At 45.8% G+C, this 24,684-nt stretch overlaps 12 non-coding genes and 3 pseudogenes across 12 annotated transcripts; all 15 read right to left on the bottom strand.

The window, feature by feature from the left end:
- Positions 1-248: 248 nt before the first annotated feature.
- Positions 249-364, bottom strand: LOC141229714 (U2 spliceosomal RNA; annotated as a pseudogene).
- Positions 365-1,479: 1,115 nt separating this feature from the next.
- LOC141229570 (U2 spliceosomal RNA) lies at positions 1,480-1,670 on the bottom strand. The gene has a single exon (XR_012296227.1). It is a non-coding gene; the product is annotated as a U2 spliceosomal RNA (small nuclear RNA).
- Positions 1,671-2,782: 1,112 nt separating this feature from the next.
- On the bottom strand, positions 2,783-2,973 carry LOC141229635 (U2 spliceosomal RNA). The gene has a single exon (XR_012296290.1). It is a non-coding gene; the product is annotated as a U2 spliceosomal RNA (small nuclear RNA).
- A 1,115-nt stretch (positions 2,974-4,088) lies between these two features.
- Positions 4,089-4,274, bottom strand: LOC141229697 (U2 spliceosomal RNA). Its single transcript, XR_012296342.1, has one exon. It is a non-coding gene; the product is annotated as a U2 spliceosomal RNA (small nuclear RNA).
- A 794-nt stretch (positions 4,275-5,068) lies between these two features.
- On the bottom strand, positions 5,069-5,160 carry LOC141229715 (U2 spliceosomal RNA; annotated as a pseudogene).
- A 1,115-nt stretch (positions 5,161-6,275) lies between these two features.
- Positions 6,276-6,466, bottom strand: LOC141229557 (U2 spliceosomal RNA). The gene has a single exon (XR_012296216.1). It is a non-coding gene; the product is annotated as a U2 spliceosomal RNA (small nuclear RNA).
- Positions 6,467-7,581: 1,115 nt separating this feature from the next.
- On the bottom strand, positions 7,582-7,772 carry LOC141229546 (U2 spliceosomal RNA). The gene has a single exon (XR_012296205.1). It is a non-coding gene; the product is annotated as a U2 spliceosomal RNA (small nuclear RNA).
- Positions 7,773-8,887: 1,115 nt separating this feature from the next.
- LOC141229535 (U2 spliceosomal RNA) lies at positions 8,888-9,078 on the bottom strand. The gene has a single exon (XR_012296194.1). It is a non-coding gene; the product is annotated as a U2 spliceosomal RNA (small nuclear RNA).
- Positions 9,079-10,193: 1,115 nt separating this feature from the next.
- On the bottom strand, positions 10,194-10,384 carry LOC141229524 (U2 spliceosomal RNA). Its single transcript, XR_012296183.1, has one exon. It is a non-coding gene; the product is annotated as a U2 spliceosomal RNA (small nuclear RNA).
- Positions 10,385-11,499: 1,115 nt separating this feature from the next.
- On the bottom strand, positions 11,500-11,690 carry LOC141229644 (U2 spliceosomal RNA). Its single transcript, XR_012296299.1, has one exon. It is a non-coding gene; the product is annotated as a U2 spliceosomal RNA (small nuclear RNA).
- A 1,109-nt stretch (positions 11,691-12,799) lies between these two features.
- LOC141229698 (U2 spliceosomal RNA) lies at positions 12,800-12,987 on the bottom strand. Its single transcript, XR_012296343.1, has one exon. It is a non-coding gene; the product is annotated as a U2 spliceosomal RNA (small nuclear RNA).
- A 792-nt stretch (positions 12,988-13,779) lies between these two features.
- Positions 13,780-13,871, bottom strand: LOC141229716 (U2 spliceosomal RNA; annotated as a pseudogene).
- Positions 13,872-14,986: 1,115 nt separating this feature from the next.
- On the bottom strand, positions 14,987-15,176 carry LOC141229681 (U2 spliceosomal RNA). Its single transcript, XR_012296330.1, has one exon. It is a non-coding gene; the product is annotated as a U2 spliceosomal RNA (small nuclear RNA).
- Positions 15,177-21,343: 6,167 nt separating this feature from the next.
- On the bottom strand, positions 21,344-21,534 carry LOC141229513 (U2 spliceosomal RNA). Its single transcript, XR_012296172.1, has one exon. It is a non-coding gene; the product is annotated as a U2 spliceosomal RNA (small nuclear RNA).
- Positions 21,535-22,643: 1,109 nt separating this feature from the next.
- On the bottom strand, positions 22,644-22,834 carry LOC141229747 (U2 spliceosomal RNA). The gene has a single exon (XR_012296369.1). It is a non-coding gene; the product is annotated as a U2 spliceosomal RNA (small nuclear RNA).
- Positions 22,835-24,684: the final 1,850 nt, after the last annotated feature.

Genomic DNA, 24,684 nt, shown 5'->3' with positions numbered 1-24,684 from the left:
AATTCCCCTTCCTAGCCCGGAGGCCAGGAATAGGGGGGGTTGCTCAGAAAGTATGATTGGCAAAGGTGCGGCGTGCTACGAAGCCAAGTCTTTCTGGGGTTCCCAGTCCCAGTAAGCTTGGACTCCCACCAGGGCGCCTACTCCTGGGGCACATTGCTCCAAAGCCCTCACACTTACCCAGCCTAGTGACTTCAATCCTGGAGGGCCATGTTTTCCATCAGATAACTCTATGAGCCACCTGGCGTACTAACAAGTGCACCAAACCAGTGTGTAATATGCATCAATTTACTAGGGCAGCCCAAGGACAAAACTGCCTTTTCAAAAGATACTACACTTGATCTTAGCCAAAAGGCCGAGAAGCGATAACCAGAATTGGTTTCAAACTACGGAGCCACCCAAGGATCCTGAAAAGTCCATTTGTGGAGATGAGCTCCTGGACTCCCGTTAAGAAGACATGTTGTCAACCTCTAGATCCCTTACATGCCTGCACTTTTCGGCTTGCTGCTGCTGCAATCCACGCGTTTTAGATCTGCATAACTCCACCTCTTTAAACACAGCACCTTCACCCCCTGCTGTTCCCACCCGCCTCAACACCGTTGGAAGGGAGGAGAACCAATTAAGGCGGGGGGTGGGGTGGAACGAGCAGCTGTCTACCCTTAGCAGGAGGGCTCCTGATTACATACCTCTCCTGCTGCTGCTGCTGCTGGCTGTCCAGCAGCAGACTGAATTTGGCTGCTGCTGTGCACAGGTATATAAAGGCTCAGAGCCTATTATGACACGCGCAGCCAGCGTTCCATTGCCACATTCCATCTACTGCAGGCAGGATACCTGGCTGGCTGAATGTCGCTGAGAAGCTCACAGAGACCGCCATAAGCAACAGTTTAACAGAATGCCACAGACTAATCAACCAAACTTTTTGGGTTGGGTTCTCTTTTATAGTCTGCAGGCATTAAATGAAAGAAGTCAGTGTTCCAGCAGAAGGAGACAACGTTTCAGAAAAGGCATTGTAGCAAACCAAAAAAGAAATTTTAAGCGCAGCAGAGTAACCAGCGCACATACCTGTTAGCTCAGGTGAGTTTAAAAGGCTGCTGTTGATAACAAGGGCATTTGCTAAATAGATGGTGTGTGTGCAACAATATACTGAAAGGTCAATTATATTGTGCAGCTTATCTCACCACCTGTAGTTATTTAGGTGAAAGCTCCAAAATGCTTGCCTAATATGTCTGTTTATCCAAAAGGAAGTAAAAAGGGAGAGCTAGAAAGATAGCATTGCATCACATTACATGGCAATGCAATGCACAGTTGCTGAAGTTGAACCAAAATGAGCTTGTAATCTGGCTTCTGCAACTTTGAACATGAAAAATCCAATGAGGAGAAGAAAAGCAAAGCCAAAGAGTCCATCCCAAAATCCGACAAACAAGCAAAATGAACAAAAAACATTGAATTCAATTCTTTCTGATTTTAGAAACTGCATTAAAGAAGGGGTGCACCGGTCCTGGAGATACTGCAATACCAGGTCAATGCGTGGAGTGGACAGAGCAAGCTCTTTTTCCATCTCCCTGTTCTAAAAATCCATTTAATATATGGTCCCCAGATAGGGGACGTATCAGATATTAAACTGATAAGAACAGATACTACACTTGATCTTAGCCAAAAGGCCGAGAAGCGATAACCAGAATTGGTTTCAAACTACGGAGCCACCCAAGGATCCTGAAAAGTCCATTTGTGGAGATGAGCTCCTGGACTCCCGTTAAGAAGACATGTTGTCAACCTCTAGATCCCTTACATGCCTGCACTTTTCGGCTTGCTGCTGCTGCAATCCACGCGTTTTAGATCTGCATAACTCCACCTCTTTAAACACAGCACCTTCACCCCCTGCTGTTCCCACCCGCCTCAACACCGTTGGAAGGGAGGAGAACCAATTAAGGCGGGGGGTGGGGTGGAACGAGCAGCTGTCTACCCTTAGCAGGAGGGCTCCTGATTACATACCTCTCCTGCTGCTGCTGCTGCTGGCTGTCCAGCAGCAGACTGAAGGTGGCTGCTGCTGTGCACAGGTATATAAAGGCTCAGAGCCTATTATGACACGCGCAGCCAGCGTTCCATTGCCACATTCCATCTACTGCACGCAGGATACCTGGCTGGCTGAATGTCGCTGAGAAGCTCACAGAGACCGCCATAAGCAACAGTTTAACAGAATGCCACAGACTAATCAACCAAACTTTTTGGGTTGGGTTCTCTTTTATAGTTTGCAGGCATTAAATGAAAGAAGTCAGTGTTCCAGCAGAAGGAGACGTTTCAGAAAAGGCATTGTAGCAAACCAAAAAAGAAATTTTAAGCGCAGCAGAGTAACCAGCGCACATACCTGTTAGCTCAGGTGAGTTTAAAAGGCTGCTGTTGATAACAAGGGCATTTGCTAAATAGATGGTGTGTGTGCAACAATATACTGAAAGGTCAATTATATTGTGCAGCTTATCTCACCACCTGTAGTTATTTAGGTGAAAGCTCCAAAATGCTTGCCTAATATGTCTGTTTATCCAAAAGGAAGTAAAAAGGGAGAGCTAGAAAGATAGCATTGCATCACATTACATGGCAATGCAATGCACAGTTGCTGAAGTTGAACCAAAATGAGCTTGTAATCTGGCTTCTGCAACTTTGAACATGAGAAATCCAATGAGGAGAAGAAAAGCAAAGCCAAAGAGTCCATCCCAAAATCCGACAAACAAGCAAAATGAACAAAAAACATTGAATTCAATTCTTTCTGATTTTAGAAACTGCATTAAAGAAGGGGTGCACCGGTCCTGGAGATACTGCAATACCAGGTCAATGCGTGGAGTGGACAGAGCAAGCTCTTTTTCCATCTCCCTGTTCTAAACATCCATTTAATATATGGTCCCCAGATAGGGGACGTATCAGATATTAAACTGATAAGAACAGATACTACACTTGATCTTAGCCAAAAGGCCGAGAAGCGATAACCAGAATTGGTTTCAAACTACGGAGCCACCCAAGGATCCTGAAAAGTCCATTTGTGGAGATGAGCTCCTGGACTCCCGTTAAGAAGACATGTTGTCAACCTCTAGATCCCTTACATGCCTGCACTTTTCGGCTTGCTGCTGCTGCAATCCACGCGTTTTAGATCTGCATAACTCCACCTCTTTAAACACAGCACCTTCACCCCCTGCTGTTCCCACCCGCCTCAACACCGTTGGAAGGGAGGAGAACCAATTAAGGCGGGGGGTGGGGTGGAACGAGCAGCTGTCTACCCTTAGCAGGAGGGCTCCTGATTACATACCTCTCCTGCTGCTGCTGCTGCTGGCTGTCCAGCAGCAGACTGAAGGTGGCTGCTGCTGTGCACAGGTATATAAAGGCTCAGAGCCTATTATGACACGCGCAGCCAGCGTTCCATTGCCACATTCCATCTACTGCAGGCAGGATACCTGGCTGGCTGAATGTCGCTGAGAAGCTCACAGAGACCGCCATAAGCAACAGCTTAACAGAATGCCACAGACTAATCAACCAAACTTTTTGGGTTGGGTTCTCTTTTATAGTCTGCAGGCATTAAATGAAAGAAGTCAGTGTTCCAGCAGAAGGAGACAACGTTTCAGAAAAGGCATTGTAGCAAACCAAAAAAGAAATTTTAAGCGTAGCAGAGTAACCAGCGCACATACCTGTTAGCTCAGGTGAGTTTAAAAGGCTGCTGTTGATAACAAGGGCATTTGCTAAATAGATGGTGTGTGTGCAACAATATACTGAAAGGTCAATTATATTGTGCAGCTTATCTCACCACCTGTAGTTATTTAGGTGAAAGCTCCAAAATGCTTGCCTAATATGTCTGTTTATCCAAAAGGAAGTAAAAAGGGAGAGCTAGAAAGATAGCATTGCATCACATTACATGGCAATGCAATGCACAGTTGCTGAAGTTGAACCAAAATGAGCTTGTAATCTGGCTTCTGCAACTTTGAACATGAAAAATCCAATGAGGAGAAGAAAAGCAAAGCCAAAGAGTCCATCCCAAAATCCGACAAACAAGCAAAATAAACAAAAAACATTGAATTCAATTCTTTCTGATTTTAGAAACTGCATTAAAGAAGGGGTGCACCGGTCCTGGAGATACTGCAATACCAGGTCAATGCGTGGAGTGGACAGAGCAAGCTCTTTTTCCATCTCCCTGTTCTAAAAATCCATTTAATATATGGTCCCCAGATAGGGGACGTATCAGATATTAAACTGATAAGAACAGATTTTTTTTTTTTTTTTTTTTTTGAAAGCCCGAATTCGTGTACAAAACCCGAGTGCGCTTAAAAAAGTGACAAGTGCCACAAAAAAAGTGCACTAGGATGCTGGTCTTCTTGAAACCCTCTCCAAAAGGAGAAGGGTCCCCCAAACCATTCCCCGTCCCTCCGAGCCAAAAGGCCACAGCGAGGAACAGGGACAAAAAGCCACCTCCAGCCGAAGCCAGAGGCGACCCAATCTTACCCCCAGCACCTGCCCGAGTTCTCACCCGAGCAAGGCACTGGGAGCTAAAGACTGTGCTCCCCTACCGGAAGAGGGGAGCCAACAACGCTCTCCTCCCGAAAGAGGAGAGCCAGGGGGGTTCAGGGGGGAGCGGAACCTGATGGCCACACACTCCCCCCCTAGACCTGCCAAGAGAGGAACCCGTAAGGGAACCGCATCCCGACAAAATCCTAGTAGGACGTGACACACGTGAATAAGTGGACACACAGTGACAAAGAAATTAAATAAATAGTGAAGGTTTCACAGTATAATACTGCCCGGACCTTCGACCGGGAATTGAAAAATTCCCCATCCTAAGGCCAGAAGGCCCGGAATAAGGGTGTGTGCGAAGAAAGAAAATTTGAAGTGCTTGTGCAAATGTGCCATAAACTCAAGTGGGGTTCCCAATCCCAGTGAGTTAAGGCACCCCAGGGTCACCACTCCTGGGGCACTTCACACTTCGGGCTTTCGATCTTCCCCGGCCCAATGGCGTCGATCCTGGGGGGCCATGCTTTCCACCAGATGACTATATTAGCCACCTGGCGTACTAACAAGCGCTTAAACCCCAGTGTGCATAATGTATCAATCTACTAGGGCGGCCAACATCCAAAACCGCCTTTTCGAAAGATACTACACTTGATCTTAGCCAAAAGGCCGAGAAGCGATAACCAGAATTGGTTTCAAACTACGGAGCCACCCAAGGATCCTGAAAAGTCCATTTGTGGAGATGAGCTCCTGGACTCCCGTTAAGAAGACATGTTGTCAACCTCTAGATCCCTTACATGCCTGCACTTTTCGGCTTGCTGCTGCTGCAATCCACGCGTTTTAGATCTGCATAACTCCACCTCTTTAAACACAGCACCTTCACCCCCTGCTGTTCCCACCCGCCTCAACACCGTTGGAAGGGAGGAGAACCAATTAAGGCGGGGGGTGGGGTGGAAAGAGCAGCTGTCTACCCTTAGCAGGAGGGCTCCTGATTACATACCTCTCCTGCTGCTGCTGCTGCTGGCTGTCCAGCAGCAGACTGAAGGTGGCTGCTGCTGTGCACAGGTATATAAAGGCTCAGAGCCTATTATGACACGCGCAGCCAGCGTTCCATTGCCACATTCCATCTACTGCAGGCAGGATACCTGGCTGGCTGAATGTCGCTGAGAAGCTCACAGAGACCGCCATAAGCAACAGTTTAACAGAATGCCACAGACTAATCAACCAAACTTTTTGGGTTGGGTTCTCTTTTATAGTCTGCAGGCATTAAATGAAAGAAGTCAGTGTTCCAGCAGAAGGAGACAACGTTTCAGAAAAGGCATTGTAGCAAACCAAAAAAGAAATTTTAAGCGCAGCAGAGTAACCAGCGCACATACCTGTTAGCTCAGGTGAGTTTAAAAGGCTGCTGTTGATAACAAGGGCATTTGCTAAATAGATGGTGTGTGTGCAACAATATACTGAAAGGTCAATTATATTGTGCAGCTTATCTCACCACCTGTAGTTATTTAGGTGAAAGCTCCAAAATGCTTGCCTAATATGTCTGTTTATCCAAAAGGAAGTAAAAAGGGAGAGCTAGAAAGATAGCAATGCATCACATTACATGGCAATGCAATGCACAGTTGCTGAAGTTGAACCAAAATGAGCTTGTAATCTGGCTTCTGCAACTTTGAACATGAAAAATCCAATGAGGAGAAGAAAAGCAAAGCCAAAGAGTCCATCCCAAAATCCGACAAACAAGCAAAATGAACAAAAAACATTGAATTCAATTCTTTCTGATTTTAGAAACTGCATTAAAGAAGGGGTGCACCGGTCCTGGAGATACTGCAATACCAGGTCAATGCGTGGAGTGGACAGAGCAAGCTCTTTTTCCATCTCCCTGTTCTAAAAATCCATTTAATATATGGTCCCCAGATAGGGGACGTATCAGATATTAAACTGATAAGAACAGATACTACACTTGATCTTAGCCAAAAGGCCGAGAAGCGATAACCAGAATTGGTTTCAAACTACGGAGCCACCCAAGGATCCTGAAAAGTCCATTTGTGGAGATGAGCTCCTGGACTCCCGTTAAGAAGACATGTTGTCAACCTCTAGATCCCTTACATGCCTGCACTTTTCGGCTTGCTGCTGCTGCAATCCACGCGTTTTAGATCTGCATAACTCCACCTCTTTAAACACAGCACCTTCACCCCCTGCTGTTCCCACCCGCCTCAACACCGTTGGAAGGGAGGAGAACCAATTAAGGCGGGGGGTGGGGTGGAACGAGCAGCTGTCTACCCTTAGCAGGAGGGCTCCTGATTACATACCTCTCCTGCTGCTGCTGCTGCTGGCTGTCCAGCAGCAGACTGAAGGTGGCTGCTGCTGTGCACAGGTATATAAAGGCTCAGAGCCTATTATGACACGCGCAGCCAGCGTTCCATTGCCACATTCCATCTACTGCAGGCAGGATACCTGGCTGGCTGAATGTCGCTGAGAAGCTCACAGAGACCGCCATAAGCAACAGTTTAACAGAATGCCACAGACTAATCAACCAAACTTTTTGGGTTGGGTTCTCTTTTATAGTCTGCAGGCATTAAATGAAAGAAGTCAGTGTTCCAGCAGAAGGAGACAACGTTTCAGAAAAGGCATTGTAGCAAACCAAAAAAGAAATTTTAAGCGCAGCAGAGTAACCAGCGCACATACCTGTTAGCTCAGGTGAGTTTAAAAGGCTGCTGTTGATAACAAGGGCATTTGCTAAATAGATGGTGTGTGTGCAACAATATACTGAAAGGTCAATTATATTGTGCAGCTTATCTCACCACCTGTAGTTATTTAGGTGAAAGCTCCAAAATGCTTGCCTAATATGTCTGTTTATCCAAAAGGAAGTAAAAAGGGAGAGCTAGAAAGATAGCATTGCATCACATTACATGGCAATGCAATGCACAGTTGCTGAAGTTGAACCAAAATGAGCTTGTAATCTGGCTTCTGCAACTTTGAACATGAAAAATCCAATGAGGAGAAGAAAAGCAAAGCCAAAGAGTCCATCCCAAAATCCGACAAACAAGCAAAATGAACAAAAAACATTGAATTCAATTCTTTCTGATTTTAGAAACTGCATTAAAGAAGGGGTGCACCGGTCCTGGAGATACTGCAATACCAGGTCAATGCGTGGAGTGGACAGAGCAAGCTCTTTTTCCATCTCCCTGTTCTAAAAATCCATTTAATATATGGTCCCCAGATAGGGGACGTATCAGATATTAAACTGATAAGAACAGATACTACACTTGATCTTAGCCAAAAGGCCGAGAAGCGATAACCAGAATTGGTTTCAAACTACGGAGCCACCCAAGGATCCTGAAAAGTCCATTTGTGGAGATGAGCTCCTGGACTCCCGTTAAGAAGACATGTTGTCAACCTCTAGATCCCTTACATGCCTGCACTTTTCGGCTTGCTGCTGCTGCAATCCACGCGTTTTAGATCTGCATAACTCCACCTCTTTAAACACAGCACCTTCACCCCCTGCTGTTCCCACCCGCCTCAACACCGTTGGAAGGGAGGAGAACCAATTAAGGCGGGGGGTGGGGTGGAACGAGCAGCTGTCTACCCTTAGCAGGAGGGCTCCTGATTACATACCTCTCCTGCTGCTGCTGCTGCTGGCTGTCCAGCAGCAGACTGAAGGTGGCTGCTGCTGTGCACAGGTATATAAAGGCTCAGAGCCTATTATGACACGCGCAGCCAGCGTTCCATTGCCACATTCCATCTACTGCAGGCAGGATACCTGGCTGGCTGAATGTCGCTGAGAAGCTCACAGAGACCGCCATAAGCAACAGTTTAACAGAATGCCACAGACTAATCAACCAAACTTTTTGGGTTGGGTTCTCTTTTATAGTCTGCAGGCATTAAATGAAAGAAGTCAGTGTTCCAGCAGAAGGAGACAACGTTTCAGAAAAGGCATTGTAGCAAACCAAAAAAGAAATTTTAAGCGCAGCAGAGTAACCAGCGCACATACCTGTTAGCTCAGGTGAGTTTAAAAGGCTGCTGTTGATAACAAGGGCATTTGCTAAATAGATGGTGTGTGTGCAACAATATACTGAAAGGTCAATTATATTGTGCAGCTTATCTCACCACCTGTAGTTATTTAGGTGAAAGCTCCAAAATGCTTGCCTAATATGTCTGTTTATCCAAAAGGAAGTAAAAAGGGAGAGCTAGAAAGATAGCATTGCATCACATTACATGGCAATGCAATGCACAGTTGCTGAAGTTGAACCAAAATGAGCTTGTAATCTGGCTTCTGCAACTTTGAACATGAAAAATCCAATGAGGAGAAGAAAAGCAAAGCCAAAGAGTCCATCCCAAAATCCGACAAACAAGCAAAATGAACAAAAAACATTGAATTCAATTCTTTCTGATTTTAGAAACTGCATTAAAGAAGGGGTGCACCGGTCCTGGAGATACTGCAATACCAGGTCAATGCGTGGAGTGGACAGAGCAAGCTCTTTTTCCATCTCCCTGTTCTAAAAATCCATTTAATATATGGTCCCCAGATAGGGGACGTATCAGATATTAAACTGATAAGAACAGATACTACACTTGATCTTAGCCAAAAGGCCGAGAAGCGATAACCAGAATTGGTTTCAAACTACGGAGCCACCCAAGGATCCTGAAAAGTCCATTTGTGGAGATGAGCTCCTGGACTCCCGTTAAGAAGACATGTTGTCAACCTCTAGATCCCTTACATGCCTGCACTTTTCGGCTTGCTGCTGCTGCAATCCACGCGTTTTAGATCTGCATAACTCCACCTCTTTAAACACAGCACCTTCACCCCCTGCTGTTCCCACCCGCCTCAACACCGTTGGAAGGGAGGAGAACCAATTAAGGCGGGGGGTGGGGTGGAACGAGCAGCTGTCTACCCTTAGCAGGAGGGCTCCTGATTACATACCTCTCCTGCTGCTGCTGCTGCTGGCTGTCCAGCAGCAGACTGAAGGTGGCTGCTGCTGTGCACAGGTATATAAAGGCTCAGAGCCTATTATGACACGCGCAGCCAGCGTTCCATTGCCACATTCCATCTACTGCAGGCAGGATACCTGGCTGGCTGAATGTCGCTGAGAAGCTCACAGAGACCGCCATAAGCAACAGTTTAACAGAATGCCACAGACTAATCAACCAAACTTTTTGGGTTGGGTTCTCTTTTATAGTCTGCAGGCATTAAATGAAAGAAGTCAGTGTTCCAGCAGAAGGAGACAACGTTTCAGAAAAGGCATTGTAGCAAACCAAAAAAGAAATTTTAAGCGCAGCAGAGTAACCAGCGCACATACCTGTTAGCTCAGGTGAGTTTAAAAGGCTGCTGTTGATAACAAGGGTATTTGCTAAATAGATGGTGTGTGTGCAACAATATACTGAAAGGTCAATTATATTGTGCAGCTTATCTCACCACCTGTAGTTATTTAGGTGAAAGCTCCAAAATGCTTGCCTAATATGTCTGTTTATCCAAAAGGAAGTAAAAAGGGAGAGCTAGAAAGATAGCATTGCATCACATTACATGGCAATGGAATGCACAGTTGCTGAAGTTGAACCAAAATGAGCTTGTAATCTGGCTTCTGCAACTTTGAACATGAAAAATCCAATGAGGAGAAGAAAAGCAAAGCCAAAGAGTCCATCCCAAAATCCGACAAACAAGCAAAATGAACAAAAAACATTGAATTCAATTCTTTCTGATTTTAGAAACTGCATTAAAGAAGGGGTGCACCGGTCCTGGAGATACTGCAATACCAGGTCAATGCGTGGAGTGGACAGAGCAAGCTCTTTTTCCATCTCCCTGTTCTAAAAATCCATTTAATATATGGTCCCCAGATAGGGGACGTATCAGATATTAAACTGATAAGAACAGATACTACACTTGATCTTAGCCAAAAGGCCGAGAAGCGATAACCAGAATTGGTTTCAAACTACGGAGCCACCCAAGGATCCTGAAAAGTCCATTTGTGGAGATGAGCTCCTGGACTCCCGTTAAGAAGACATGTTGTCAACCTCTAGATCCCTTACATGCCTGCACTTTTCGGCTTGCTGCTGCTGCAATCCACGCGTTTTAGATCTGCATAACTCCACCTCTTTAAACACAGCACCTTCACCCCCTGCTGTTCCCACCCGCCTCAACACCGTTGGAAGGGAGGAGAACCAATTAAGGCGGGGGGTGGGGTGGAACGAGCAGCTGTCTACCCTTAGCAGGAGGGCTCCTGATTACATACCTCTCCTGCTGCTGCTGCTGCTGGCTGTCCAGCAGCAGACTGAAGGTGGCTGCTGCTGTGCACAGGTATATAAAGGCTCAGAGCCTATTATGACACGCGCAGCCAGCGTTCCATTGCCACATTCCATCTACTGCAGGCAGGATACCTGGCTGGCTGAATGTCGCTGAGAAGCTCACAGAGACCGCCATAAGCAACAGTTTAACAGAATGCCACAGACTAATCAACCAAACTTTTTGGGTTGGGTTCTCTTTTATAGTCTGCAGGCATTAAATGAAAGAAGTCAGTGTTCCAGCAGAAGGAGACAACGTTTCAGAAAAGGCATTGTAGCAAACCAAAAAAGAAATTTTAAGCGCAGCAGAGTAACCAGCGCACATACCTGTTAGCTCAGGTGAGTTTAAAAGGCTGCTGTTGATAACAAGGGCATTTGCTAAATAGATGGTGTGTGTGCAACAATATACTGAAAGGTCAATTATATTGTGCAGCTTATCTCACCACCTGTAGTTATTTAGGTGAAAGCTCCAAAATGCTTGCCTAATATGTCTGTTTATCCAAAAGGAAGTAAAAAGGGAGAGCTAGAAAGATAGCATTGCATCACATTACATGGCAATGCAATGCACAGTTGCTGAAGTTGAACCAAAATGAGCTTGTAATCTGGCTTCTGCAACTTTGAACATGAAAAATCCAATGAGGAGAAGAAAAGCAAAGCCAAAGAGTCCATCCCAAAATCCGACAAACAAGCAAAATGAACAAAAAACATTGAATTCAATTCTTTCTGATTTTAGAAACTGCATTACAGAAGGGGTGCACCGGTCCTGGAGATACTGCAATACCAGGTCAATGCGTGGAGTGGACAGAGCAAGCTCTTTTTCCATCTCCCTGTTCTAAAAATCCATTTAATATATGGTCCCCAGATAGGGGACGTATCAGATATTAAACTGATAAGAACAGATACAACACTTGATCTTAGCCAAAAGGCCGAGAAGCGATAACCAGAATTGGTTTCAAACTACGGAGCCACCCAAGGATCCTGAAAAGTCCATTTGTGGAGATGAGCTCCTGGACTCCCGTTAAGAAGACATGTTGTCAACCTCTAGATCCCTTACATGCCTGCACTTTTCGGCTTGCTGCTGCTGCAATCCACGCGTTTTAGATCTGCATAACTCCACCTCTTTAAACACAGCACCTTCACCCCCTGCTGTTCCCACCCGCCTCAACACCGTTGGAAGGGAGGAGAACCAATTAAGGTGGGGGGTGGGGTGGAACGAGCAGCTGTCTACCCTTAGCAGGAGGGCTCCTGATTACATACCTCTCCTGCTGCTGCTGGCTGTCCAGCAGCAGACTGAAGGTGGCTGCTGCTGTGCACAGGTATATAAAGGCTCAGAGCCTATTATGACACGCGCAGCCAGCGTTCCATTGCCACATTCCATCTACTGCAGGCAGGATACCTGGCTGGCTGAATGTCGCTGAGAAGCTCACAGAGACCGCCATAAGCAACAGTTTAACAGAATGCCACAGACTAATCAACCAAACTTTTTGGGTTGGGTTCTCTTTTATAGTCTGCAGGCATTAAATGAAAGAAGTCAGTGTTCCAGCAGAAGGAGACAACGTTTCAGAAAAGGCATTGTAGCAAACCAAAAAAGAAATTTTAAGCGCAGCAGAGTAACCAGCGCACATACCTGTTAGCTCAGGTGAGTTTAAAAGGCTGCTGTTGATAACAAGGGCATTTGCTAAATAGATGGTGTGTGTGCAACAATATACTGAAAGGTCAATTATATTGTGCAGCTTATCTCACCACCTGTAGTTATTTAGGTGAAAGCTCCAAAATGCTTGCCTAATATGTCTGTTTATCCAAAAGGAAGTAAAAAGGGAGAGCTAGAAAGATAGCATTGCATCACATTACATGGCAATGCAATGCACAGTTGCTGAAGTTGAACCAAAATGAGCTTGTAATCTGGCTTCTGCAACTTTGAACATGAAAAATCCAATGAGGAGAAGAAAAGCAAAGCCAAAGAGTCCATCCCAAAATCCGACAAACAAGCAAAATGAACAAAAAACATTGAATTCAATTCTTTCTGATTTTAGAAACTGCATTAAAGAAGGGGTGCACCAGTCCTGGAGATACTGCAATACCAGGTCAATGCGTGGAGTGGACAGAGCAAGCTCTTTTTCCATCTCCCTGTTCTAAAAATCCATTTAATATATGGTCCCCAGATAGGGGACGTATCAGATATTAAACTGATAAGAACAGATTTTTTTTTTTTTTGTCGAAAGCCCGAATTCGTGTACAAAACCCGAGTGCGCTTAAAAAAGTGACAAGTGCCACAAAAAAAAGTGCACTAGGATGCTGGTCTTCTTGAAACCCTCTCCAAAAGGAGAAGGGTCCCCCAAACCATTCCCCGTCCCTCCGAGCCAGAAGGCCACAGCGAGGAACAGGGACAAATAGCCACCTCCAGCCGGAGCCAGAGGCGACCCAATCTTACCCCCAATACCTGCCCGAGTTCTCACCCGAGCAAGGCACTGGGAGCCAAAGACTGTGCTCCCCTCCCGGAAGAGGGGAGCCAACAACGCTCTCCTCCCGAAAGAGGAGAGCCAGTGGGGTTCAGGGGGGAGCGGAACCTGATGGCCACACACTCCCCCCCTAGACCTGCCAAGAGAGGAACCCGTAAGGGAACCGCATCCCGACAAAATCCCAGTAAGGACGTGGACACACGTGAAAAAGTGGACACACAGTGACAAAAAAAAATTAAATAAATAGTGAAGGTTTCACAGTATAATACTGCCCGGACCTTCGACCGGGAATTGAAAAATTCCCCATCCTAAGGCCAGAAGGCCCGGAATAAGGGTGTGTGTGAAGAAAGAAATATTGAAGTGCTAGTGCAAATGTGCCATAAACTCAAGTGGGGTTCCCAATCCCAGCGAGTTAAGGCACCCCAGGGTCACCACTCCTGGGGCACTTCACACTTCGGGCTTTCGATCTTCCCCGGCCCAATGGCGTCGATCCTGGGGGGCCATGCTTTCCACCAGATGACTATATTAGCCACCTGGCGTACTAACAAGCGCCTAAACCCCAGTGTGCATAATGTATCAATCTACTAGGGCGGCCAACATCCAAAACCGCCTTTTCGAAAGATACTACACTTGATCTTAGCCAAAAGGCCGAGAAGCGATAACCAGAATTGGTTTCAAACTACGGAGCCACCCAAGGATCCTGAAAAGTCCATTTGTGGAGATGAGCTCCTGGACTCCCGTTAAGAAGACATGTTGTCAACCTCTAGATCCCTTACATGCCTGCACTTTTCGGCTTGCTGCTGCTGCAATCCACGCATTTTAGATCTGCATAACTCCACCTCTTTAAACACAGCACCTTCACCCCCTGCTGTTCCCACCCGCCTCAACACCGTTGGAAGGGAGGAGAACCAATTAAGGCGGGGGGTGGGGTGGAACGAGCAGCTGTCTACCCTTAGCAGGAGGGCTCCTGATTACATACCTCTCCTGCTGCTGCTGCTGCTGGCTGTCCAGCAGCAGACTGAAGGTGGCTGCTGCTGTGCACAGGTATATAAAGGCTCAGAGCCTATTATGACACGCGCAGCCAGCGTTCCATTGCCACATTCCATCTACTGCAGGCAGGATACCTGGCTGGCTGAATGTCGCTGAGAAGCTCACAGAGACCGCCATAAGCAACAGTTTAACAGAATGCCACAGACTAATCAACCAAACTTTTTGGGTTGGGTTCTCTTTTATAGTCTGCAGGCATTAAATGAAAGAAGTCAGTGTTCCAGCAGAAGGAGACAACGTTTCAGAAAAGGCATTGTAGCAAACCAAAAAAGAAATTTTAAGCGCAGCAGAGTAACCAGCGCACATACCTGTTAGCTCAGGTGAGTTTAAAAGGCTGCTGTTGATAACAAGGGCATTTGCTAAATAGATGGTGTGTGTGCAACAATATACTGAAAGGTCAATTATATTGTGCAGCTTATCTCACCACCTGTAGTTATTTAGGTGAAAGCTCCAAAATGCTTGCCTAATATGTCTGTTTATCCAAAAGGAAGTAAAAAGGGAGAGCTAGAAAGATAGCATTGCATCACATTACATGGCAATGCAATGCACAGTTGCTGAAGTTGAACCAAAATGAGCTTGTAATCTGGCTTCTGCAACTTTGAACATGAAAAATCCAATGAGGAGAAGAAAAGCAAAGCCAAAGAGTCCATCCCCAAATCCGACAAACAAGCAAAATGAACAAAAAACATTGAATTCAATTCTTTCTGATTTTAGAAACTGCATTAAAGAAGGGGTGCACCGGTCCTGGAGATACTGCAATACCAGGTCAATGCGTGGAGTGGACAGAGCAAGCTCTTTTTCCATCTCCCTGTTCTAAAAATCCATTTAATATATGGTCCCCAGATAGGGGACGTATCAGATATTAAACTGATAAGAACAGATCAGGTTTCAACATATTTTATTATGTGCGTAAAAGATGGTTTACAATCAAAAACAGCAACACAAATACATTATTAAAACACAGAATTCCACCCATAAAAACCCCATATACGATTAGCATCCCTCCTCCCAATACATTTGACATCCCTCAAGTAATAAATATACATCTGACTAAAAGCAATTTTAAGACAATCCTTCACAGAAATAGCATCACGTTTAAAAAGTAAAATATTGCGTGCCTTCCAAAGGGCGTCTTTAAAACAGTTAATCATACACCAACATATACAATACTGTTGAGGGGTCGGACATTTAAAAAGGCCATATAAAACATATTCATGGTTAAAATCTCTTAAACCGCAAGTCCATTTTAAAAGAATCCCAACTTTGTGCCAAAGTTCCTGTGCAAACGGGCAATTCCACATAAGGTGCAAGGTGGTTTCATCATTAACACATGAGTCTCTGGGGCATTTGGCTCTGGCCACCAGGCCTCTCCTGTGTTGAAACTCTCTGGTGGGGAGGCACTGGTGGACCACCATCCATGCGATGTCCTTATGTCCATTTGCTAAAAATTTTCCGAAGACATTCTTCCAAACTTGCTTCGACCTCTCTTCTGAGAAATTTACTATGGGGGTCACATCTTCATTCCTCCTCAGAAAAGATAAAAGCTTCTTGCGGTCTTTAAAAATGTCCATTTTAAAATCACCAAGGCTATAAAATCGAACAGTCTTTTCTAAGATTGCTTGGTGTTTGGGGGGGCATAGTAAAACAGGGGAATTCAACGACAACTTAAACCATCTTTTAAAAATCATCCCACAAGTATATTTTAAAAAATAACTTAGCGCACTATTACCATTAAAATGTTTGAAACAAAAGCAGAAATAATTTAAATACAAATAAATATGTAAATCGGGGACATCCCTTCCGCCGTTCATTTTATTCTTCCTCATTATTTCTCGCCTTAATTTTTCCATTTTGGAGTTCCATAAAAACATAAAGATCATCCTAGTCATTTTTTTAATTAAAACATCAGAGGGGGGGTACACCATAGCTATATACAGTATGAGGGGTAACAACACTGATTTTATAATTAAAATTTTCCCCTCCATTGTTAGGGACCTCAAACCCCAAAATGATATTTTCTTTGACATTTTTTCTATGACATTCTCCCAGCTTTGAGTTCCCACATTCTCCTCGTTAAAAACAACTCCAAGAATTTTTACATTGTCTCGTTTTATAGTGAGCTGCGGGAGTTGGGCGGTGTCCCAGGATCCCAAAGTCAGACATTCAGATTTATTTAAATTAAGTTTGAAACCGGATGCCTGGGAAAAAAAATCAATGCGCAACACCGCCCTCCGGAGGGAAGCAGGGTCCACGCACACAACCGTCACGTCATCCATGTAGCCAAAGACTCTCACATCACTGCCACCTCCGCCAGGAACAGGAACCCCTCTAATTACTTTGTCTTTTCTTATTGCGCTCAGCAGGGGCTCCATGGCGCAGATGAACAGGATGGGCGACAAGGGGCATCCCTGCTTCACTCCGGACTCAAGGGGAACTCCATCTGTTAAAAAGCCATTAAGAGAAATTTGATTAAAACAATTTTTATATAAAATCTTAATACAATTTAAAAGCTTATTAGGGATACCCATTCTTTTTAAAACTCTAAAAAGAAAACTATGAGAGACTCTATCGAAAGCTTTTTCAATATCTAGGGCTAAAAGAGCTACATTTTGACCCCGGTCTCTGGAATACCAAATTACATCCCTTAATACGTTTAAAACCTCTGAAATACTTCTGCCTGGTACACTACATACCTGCTCAGGCCGGATCAGTTTGGCAATGACACTCCTGAGCCGGTCTGCAACCACCTTAGCAAGTACCTTGTAATCAACATTTAGGAGAGTTATGGGTCTCCAATTCGCTAGAGTACTGCGGTCACCTTTTTTATATATCAAAGACACCACTCCTCTCCTCCACGAAAATGGCAACTGTTCAGAAATAAAAACTTCTTTAAAAAGCATAAAAAGGTCCTCTTTTAAAATGTCCCAAAAAGTAAGGTAAAATTCTACAGGTAGTCCGTCACACCCAGGTGCTTTACCCTTAGAGAAACTTTTAAAAACATAAAATAATTCCTCTAAAACAATATCGCGTTCTAAAAACTCCTGGTCTGTAAAATTTAACTTAAAATCGAGATCATTAAGAGCATCAGATAAAAAGGACTCATCTATACACTTTTTACTAAAAAGATGCTTATAAAAGTTAAAAGTAGCATTCAACATTCCCTGCATAGATGTTTCACCCTCTAGATTTGTGATCACTTCTCTTTTATCCATGACTTTTTTGAAGAAGAAGCGAGAGCACTTCTCCCCCTCCTCCAAGTGCTGAACTCTAGAGTTAAAAATAATCTCTTTCCCCTTTGTGTCTATGCAGTTCTGAATTTCAGTTTTTAGGCTAGCAATATCATCTCCCACCTCCACCCCTAGCTCTTTGAATTTAAAAAGTGTTTGTAGTTTGGTGTTAAGATCACTAAAACATCTTTTTTTCTCTCTAGCTTTACGTCTCCCTGCTTTTATAAAAAACATTCTGACTTTTTTTTTTCAAATTTTCCCACCAGGTTACCATAGGGGCATCAGAAGGTTTTTGTCGCCGCCAGGCTTGATAGGCTTTACAAAAGTCTTGTCGAATCAGAGGGTCCTCCAGCAGGTAAGTACTTAGACGCCAGAGGCCCCTGTTGACCCTCTGTTCATCCCGGTATTCTAGGTGCACCTCCAAGCCCTTATGGTCAGAAAATATATTTGATGTTAAAACACATTTTACAGGGTTAAAATCATCTGATAGGAAAATAAAATCGATCCTGGAGGACACCCCTCTTCCGGACCACGTATAACCAGGGTCCGTCGGCAGGAGTGACCTCCACGCATCGCATAATTTAAAATCAGTTATAAAATCTTTCAATAGATGACATGACTTATCCAATTTGCGTAAAGGGTCACCCCCCGCTCGTTGTTCACTAGCACAAAGACAATTAAAATCACCCCCTACAATCAGGGGAGATGACCCAGTACAGTACAATGGCAATATCCCAAATAAATTAATTCTCTCTTGCTTATCAGGGGAAGCATAAACATTCATTACACGTAGGGTAAAACCATTAAATTTAAAATGCACTAAAACCACTCTGCCTGGTACTATTTCTGTGACAGTATTTATAGCAATATTTCTCCCACGACAGAGGAAGCCCACCCCCGCTGACTTGTTGTCATTGGAGCCAGACCAGATGGAGGGCCCCAGTCTCCAATCTATCTTGATGTCATTATAATTTAGTGCATGTTGTATCCCGCATTCCTGTAATAAACATATGTCAAAGTCAGTGGTTTCTAAGTACTTAAATAGAGCAGCCCTACGAACTGGGCTCTTTAATGACCTCACATTCAGTGAGACAAGTCTTAATGTGGGCATTCATAGGTCAGGGTGGTGGATCTTCCATGAGGACACCTGACTCAAAGCCCTGTATGCCAAATTGCTCCAGGACATCCGGGCTAGAGGACCCAAATGACTCGATATTCTGTGAGCCGGCGGTTGCCCCCTCGTAGGTCACGGTTCCCAGCCACATTCCAGGAGACGCTGGGGCTTCGAAATTCCGTCTCTTTTTCGGGGCAGACTCCACTAGGTCACTGGTGCAGTCCTCCTCTTCCTCCACCTCCTCCAGGGGGAGAGACTGGTCCATCAGGATAAGATCACCAACACAGATTCCCTGATGTTCGCCACCTAGAAGCAAAGCCCCCTCATCTGGCTGGCTAATTGCCCTGGAAGATCCTGAGGCCATCGCTGCGTGGTCCCCTGTAGCCAACCACACAGGGGCACCACCCTCCAGCCCAACAGGATCGGTATCGGGAACCATCGACACGGAGGATACCCTCCCAGAAGGAGGACCCCTCCGCTCCGGTCCATGCGAGGTCCGCCCATCGTTAAGGGACTTCGATGCAGGGGCCGCCCCAGAGGGGCCTCCGGCTCCCTGCTCCATCCCAGCCTTCTCGCCCTTCGAACCGCCCTCCGACGCCGGCCCGCCAGTGAAGACCGGCGGGCGCATCGGCTCAGCTGCAGAAGATGCAGCTTCTGCGTAAGTCCTGGTCCTGGTCCTGTTGGGGCATCCTCGGAACATGTGCCCCGCCTCACCACAAAGATTGCATTTCCTCCTAGCGGGACAGTCCTTCATTAAATGTCCGTAACAGCTGCAATTATTGCAGCGGTCTACTTTCCTGCCCGTGCAGGACGTTTGGGTATGACCCATTTGTCCACAGTTCCTGCAACATACCGGCATTCCAGGGTAAAATAAGTAGCCTCTGCTCTTACCGATCACAAATGTTGAGGGAGGGTGTAGCATTCCTCCCACTCCGCTTGGGTCCCTCTTTAGACGGGCCATGTACCTCCTCTTGCCGCACCAGAAGCCTACCGCGTTCTTCACAGTGCCCAGGTATCTCAGATCATCACAATAACGGATAAGGTAGGTCGAGATGTCTGCAGCTTCCACAAAGGGGTTCGGGAAATGCACCACGATAGGGATCTCGTCATAGGCATACAAGAGACAAAAGGTTAGTCCATCCAATTCATCTAAGTAGTTTTTCTCATTTACCTTTTGTACGAGTTGGTGACAGCATCCCTGGCTCTTGAAGGTGATGGTGTAAGTCCCCTTGTACTCATTGTCCTGGAAGCAGAATATGTCTTCCCGCCGAAACTCCAGAACTCCAAGCAGAATCCTATGGCAGATGTAGTCCAAGTTCTTCTCCGTCCTCGATCCTGCTCCAACTTCAATCCTCACGGTGTTCCGCATCCGGGCATCACCCGATGAATATGTGAGCGTTGCCGGCATCCTTCACTCAGGAACGTACCGACTCTTCTCTCTGAAAGGCGCAAGCCTTCATGGGATCCCTTCCCGTTGCTCCCGGACTAATCCTTCCTCCCAATAGCAGCAGGGGGGATAAGTCCCTCCGAAGAGGAACGATCCCCCCAGGCCGAGAGAAAGGGTACCAAGAGCACCTCACAGGCAAGACCACACAGGTAAACCTGATAGATCGTGCCAAAGGGCCGAGAAGCGATAACCAGAATTGGTTTCGAACTACGGAGCCACCAAAGGATCCTGAAGAGTCCATTTGTGGAGATGAGCTCCTGGACTCCCGTTAAGAAGACATGTTGTCAACCTCTAGATCCCTTACATGCCTGCACTTTTCGGCTTGCTGCTGCTGCAATCCACGCGTTTTAGATCTGCATAACTCCACCTCTTTAAACACAGCACCCTCACCCCCTGCTGTTCCCACCCGCCTCAACACCGTTGGAAGGGAGGAGAACCAATTAAGGCGGGGGGTGGGGTGGAACGAGCAGCTGTCTACCCTTAGCAGGAGGGCTGCTGATTACTTACCTCTCCTGCTGCTGCTGGCTGTCCAGCAGCAGACTGAAGGTGGCTGCTGCTGTGCGCAGGTATATAAAGTCTCAGAGCCTATTATGACACGCGCAGCCAGCGTTCCATTGCCACATTCCATCTACTGCAGGCAGGATACCTGGCTGGCTGAATGTCGCTGAGAAGCTCACAGAGACCGCCATAAGCAACAGTTTAACAGAATGCCACAGACTAATCAACCAAACTTTTTGGGTTGGGTTCTCTTTTATAGTCTGCAGGCATTAATTGAAAGAAGTCAGTGTTCCAGCAGAGGGAGACAACGTTTCAGAAAAGGCATTGTAGCAAACCAAAAAAGAAATTTTAAGCGCAGCAGAGTAACCAGCGCACATACCTGTTAGCTCAGGTGAGTTTAAAAGGCTGCTGTTGATAACAAGGGCATTTGCTAAATAGATGGTGTGTGTGCAACAATATACTGAAAGGTCAATTATATTGTGCAGCTTATCTCACCACCTGTAGTTATTTAGGTGAAAGCTCCAAAATGCTTGCCTAATATGTCTGTTTATCCAAAAGGAAGTAAAGAGGGAGAGCTAGAAAGATAGCATTGCGTTACATTACATGGCAATGCAATGCACAGTTGCTGAAGTTGAACCAAAATGAGCTTGTCATCTGGCTTCTGCAACTTTGAACATGAAAAATCCAATGAGGAGAAGAAAAGCAAAGCCAAAGAGTCCATCCCAAAATCCGACAAACAAGCAAAATGAACAAAAAACATTGAATTCAATACTTTCTGATTTTAGAAACTGCATTAAAGAAGGGGTGCACCGGTCCTGGAGATACTGCAATACCAGGTCAATGCGTGGAGTGGACAGAGCAAGCTCTTTTTCCATCTCCCTGTTCTAAAAATCCATTTAATATATGGTCCCCAGATAGGGGACGTATCAGATATTAAACTGATAAGAACAGATACTACACTTGATCTTAGCCAAAAGGCCGAGAAGCGATAACCAGAATTGGTTTCGAACTACGGAGCCACCCAAGGATCCTGAAGAGTCCATTTGTGGAGATGAGCTCCTGGACTCCCGTTAAGAAGACATGTTGTCAACCTCTAGATCCCTTACATGCCTGCACTTTTCGGCTTGCTGCTGCTGCAATCCACGCGTTTTAGATCTGCATAACTCCACCTCTTTAAACACAGCACCCTCACCCCCTGCTGTTCCCACCCGCCTCAACACCGTTGGAAGGGAGGAGAACCAATTAAGGCGGGGGGTGGGGTGGAACGAGCAGCTGTCTACCCTTAGCAGGAGGGCTGCTGATTACTTACCTCTCCTGCTGCTGCTGGCTGTCCAGCAGCAGACTGAAGGTGGCCGCTGCTGTGCGCAGGTATATAAAGTTTCAGAGCCTATTATGACACGCGCAGCCAGCGTTCCATTGCCACATTCCATCTACTGCAGGCAGGATACCTGGCTGGCTGAATGTCGCTGAGAAGCTCACAGAGACCGCCATAAGCAACAGTTTAACAGAATGCCACAGACTAATCAACCAAACTTTTTGGGTTGGGTTCTCTTTTATAGTCTGCAGGCATTAATTGAAAGAAGTCAGTGTTCCAGCAGAGGGAGACAACGTTTCAGAAAAGGCATTGTAGCAAACCAAAAAAGAAATTTTAAGCGCAGCAGAGTAACCAGCGCACATACCTGTTAGCTCAGGTGAGTTTAAAAGGCTGCTGTTGATAACAAGGGCATTTGCTAAATAGATGGTGTGTGTGCAACAATATACTGAAAGGTCAATTATATTGTGCAGCTTATCTCACCACCTGTAGTTATTTAGGTGAAAGCTCCAAAATGCTTGCCTAATATGTCTGTTTATCCAAAAGGAAGTAAAGAGGGAGAGCTAGAAAGATAGCATTGCGTTACATTACATGGCAATGCAATGCACAGTTGCTGAAGTTGAACCAAAATGAGCTTGTCATCTGGCTTCTGCAACTTTGAACATGAAAAATCCAATGAGGAGAATAAAAGCAAAGCCAAAGAGTCCATCCCAAAATCCAACAAACAAGCAAAATGAACAAAAAACATTGAATTCAATACTTTCTGATTTTAGAAACTGCATTAAAGAAGGGGTGCACCGGTCCTGGAGATACTGCAATACCAGGTCAATGCGTGGAGTGGACAGAGCAAGCTCTTTTTCCATCTCCCTGTTCTAAAAATCCATTTAATATATGGTCCCCAGATAGGGGACGTATCAGATATTAAACTGATAAGAACAGATACTACACTTGATCTTAGCCAAAAGGCCGAGAAGCGATAACCAGAATTGGTTTCGAACTACGGAGCCACCCAAGGATCCTGAAGAGTCCATTTGTGGAGATGAGCTCCTGGACTCCCGTTAAGAAGACATGTTGTCAACCTCTAGATCCCTTACATGCCTGCACTTTTCGGCTTGCTGCTGCTGCAATCCATGCGTTTTAGATCTGCATAACTCCACCTCTTTAAACACAGCACCCTCACCCCCTGCTGTTCCCACCCGCCTCAACACCGTTGGAAGGGAGGAGAACCAATTAAGGCGGGGGGTGGGGTGGAACGAGCAGCTGTCTACCCTTAGCAGGAGGGCTGCTGATTACTTACCTCTCCTGCTGCTGCTGGCTGTCCAGCAGCAGACTGAAGGTGGCTGCTGCTGTGCGCAGGTATATAAAGGCTCAGAGCCTATTATGACACGCGCAGCCAGCGTTCCATTGCCACATTCCATCTACTGCAGGCAGGATACCTGGCTGGCTGAATGTCGCTGAGAAGCTCACAGAGACCGCCATAAGCAAGAGAGAAGCACAAGAGGGGGGCTCCGAGGGGGCTCCTACCGGCCGGGCCCCATACTGGAGTCAGGGCAGTCATGCCCTGATGGCGGCCCTGCTGGAGGCTGGAGGGGCCCCCTCTCCCCGCGGACCGGCTGAAAAACCCCAACGGCCCGGTCCTGGTCCGCGGACCGGCGGTTGGGGACCTCTGAACTAATTGACAACTCTGGAGTTGTTTGCACAAAAAACAATGAATGGGAACCGAGCAGAGCTGAGTGGCCAAACTGTGGTATTAGCCCAAAAGTATTGACTGGGTTAGATGCAGAAAAAAATTATTTTGAATTTGCAACCTGGTGGAGGTTAGTATAGATGGACTAATAGAACAAGTCCCACACACTGCTACAAGCCGAAGCCAAACATTTTTTTCAGAGCTAGATGCAGATAAAAATTATTTTGAATTTCCAACCTGGTGTAGGTAAGTATAGATGGACTAATAGAATGATGCTATGCCCAAAAGGTTTTCCTTCACTAAGTGCAGTAAAAAAATTTGCATTCTATACACAGGTGGTGTAGCTTGCAACACAGATAGGCTACTCCACTGACTAACACACACTGCAAGAGGCCAAAAAGGATTTGCTTTGCTAGATTTAGCCAAATGCTGTGAAAAAAACTTGCACAGCACTAGTACAGACCTGCCTGGCAAAAAGTGATAGGAACTGATGTAACCTAGTCCTCAAAAGGACTGCAATCACAACTATTCCCTACTCCCAAGCTATCTGTAGATTTGTGCGAAAATTGGCTTGAAATTAACACAAAGTATAGCGCACACAGCAACAGCAGTGCCGTCTAACACGCAGCTGCAGCAGTGAGAAAATGGTGGTGACGGGGAAAATGGCTGGGTCTTATAGGGCAAGGACATGTGACATACACTGCCAATGACACATGCCCTTGCTTGTGTGAAAAAAAGCAGTTCGCTCCGTGTGTGCGCTGCTGATAGGCTGACAGATTGCACCTCCCTACTGTAAATGCGGGAAAGAGAAAAAAAAATGGAGATCTTCATTATTTATGCAGAGATCCATCCCCTGCCCCTCCCCCCACCCCACTGTACACTCAAACTGCGTATTAACATTAATTTTCAGCATTACTGAGAAAAAATCCAGTTATGATTTTGGTGCACGAACAGTTATCGAACATAACCTCGAACAGCCGAATTTTTCTCAAATTGTTCGTGTTCGCCGAACGGCTCGAACACCGCCCAAAACAGCTCGAAGTTGAGATTGGCGAACAGTTCGAGTCGAACACCGCTCCTCTCTACTGAAAAGGAGTCAGCCAAGTCCTTGTGGCATAGCTGTGGCCTGGCCATACACTAT

Source organism: Phyllobates terribilis, unplaced genomic scaffold (genome assembly GCF_046119375.1).
Source record: "Phyllobates terribilis strain yellow unplaced genomic scaffold, ASM4611937v1 Scaffold_487__1_contigs__length_1357975, whole genome shotgun sequence".
Taxonomy (NCBI): domain Eukaryota; kingdom Metazoa; phylum Chordata; class Amphibia; order Anura; family Dendrobatidae; genus Phyllobates; species Phyllobates terribilis.
The sequence above is the reverse complement of the archived record's forward strand: the minus strand, read 5'-3'. Positions and strand labels throughout refer to the sequence as shown.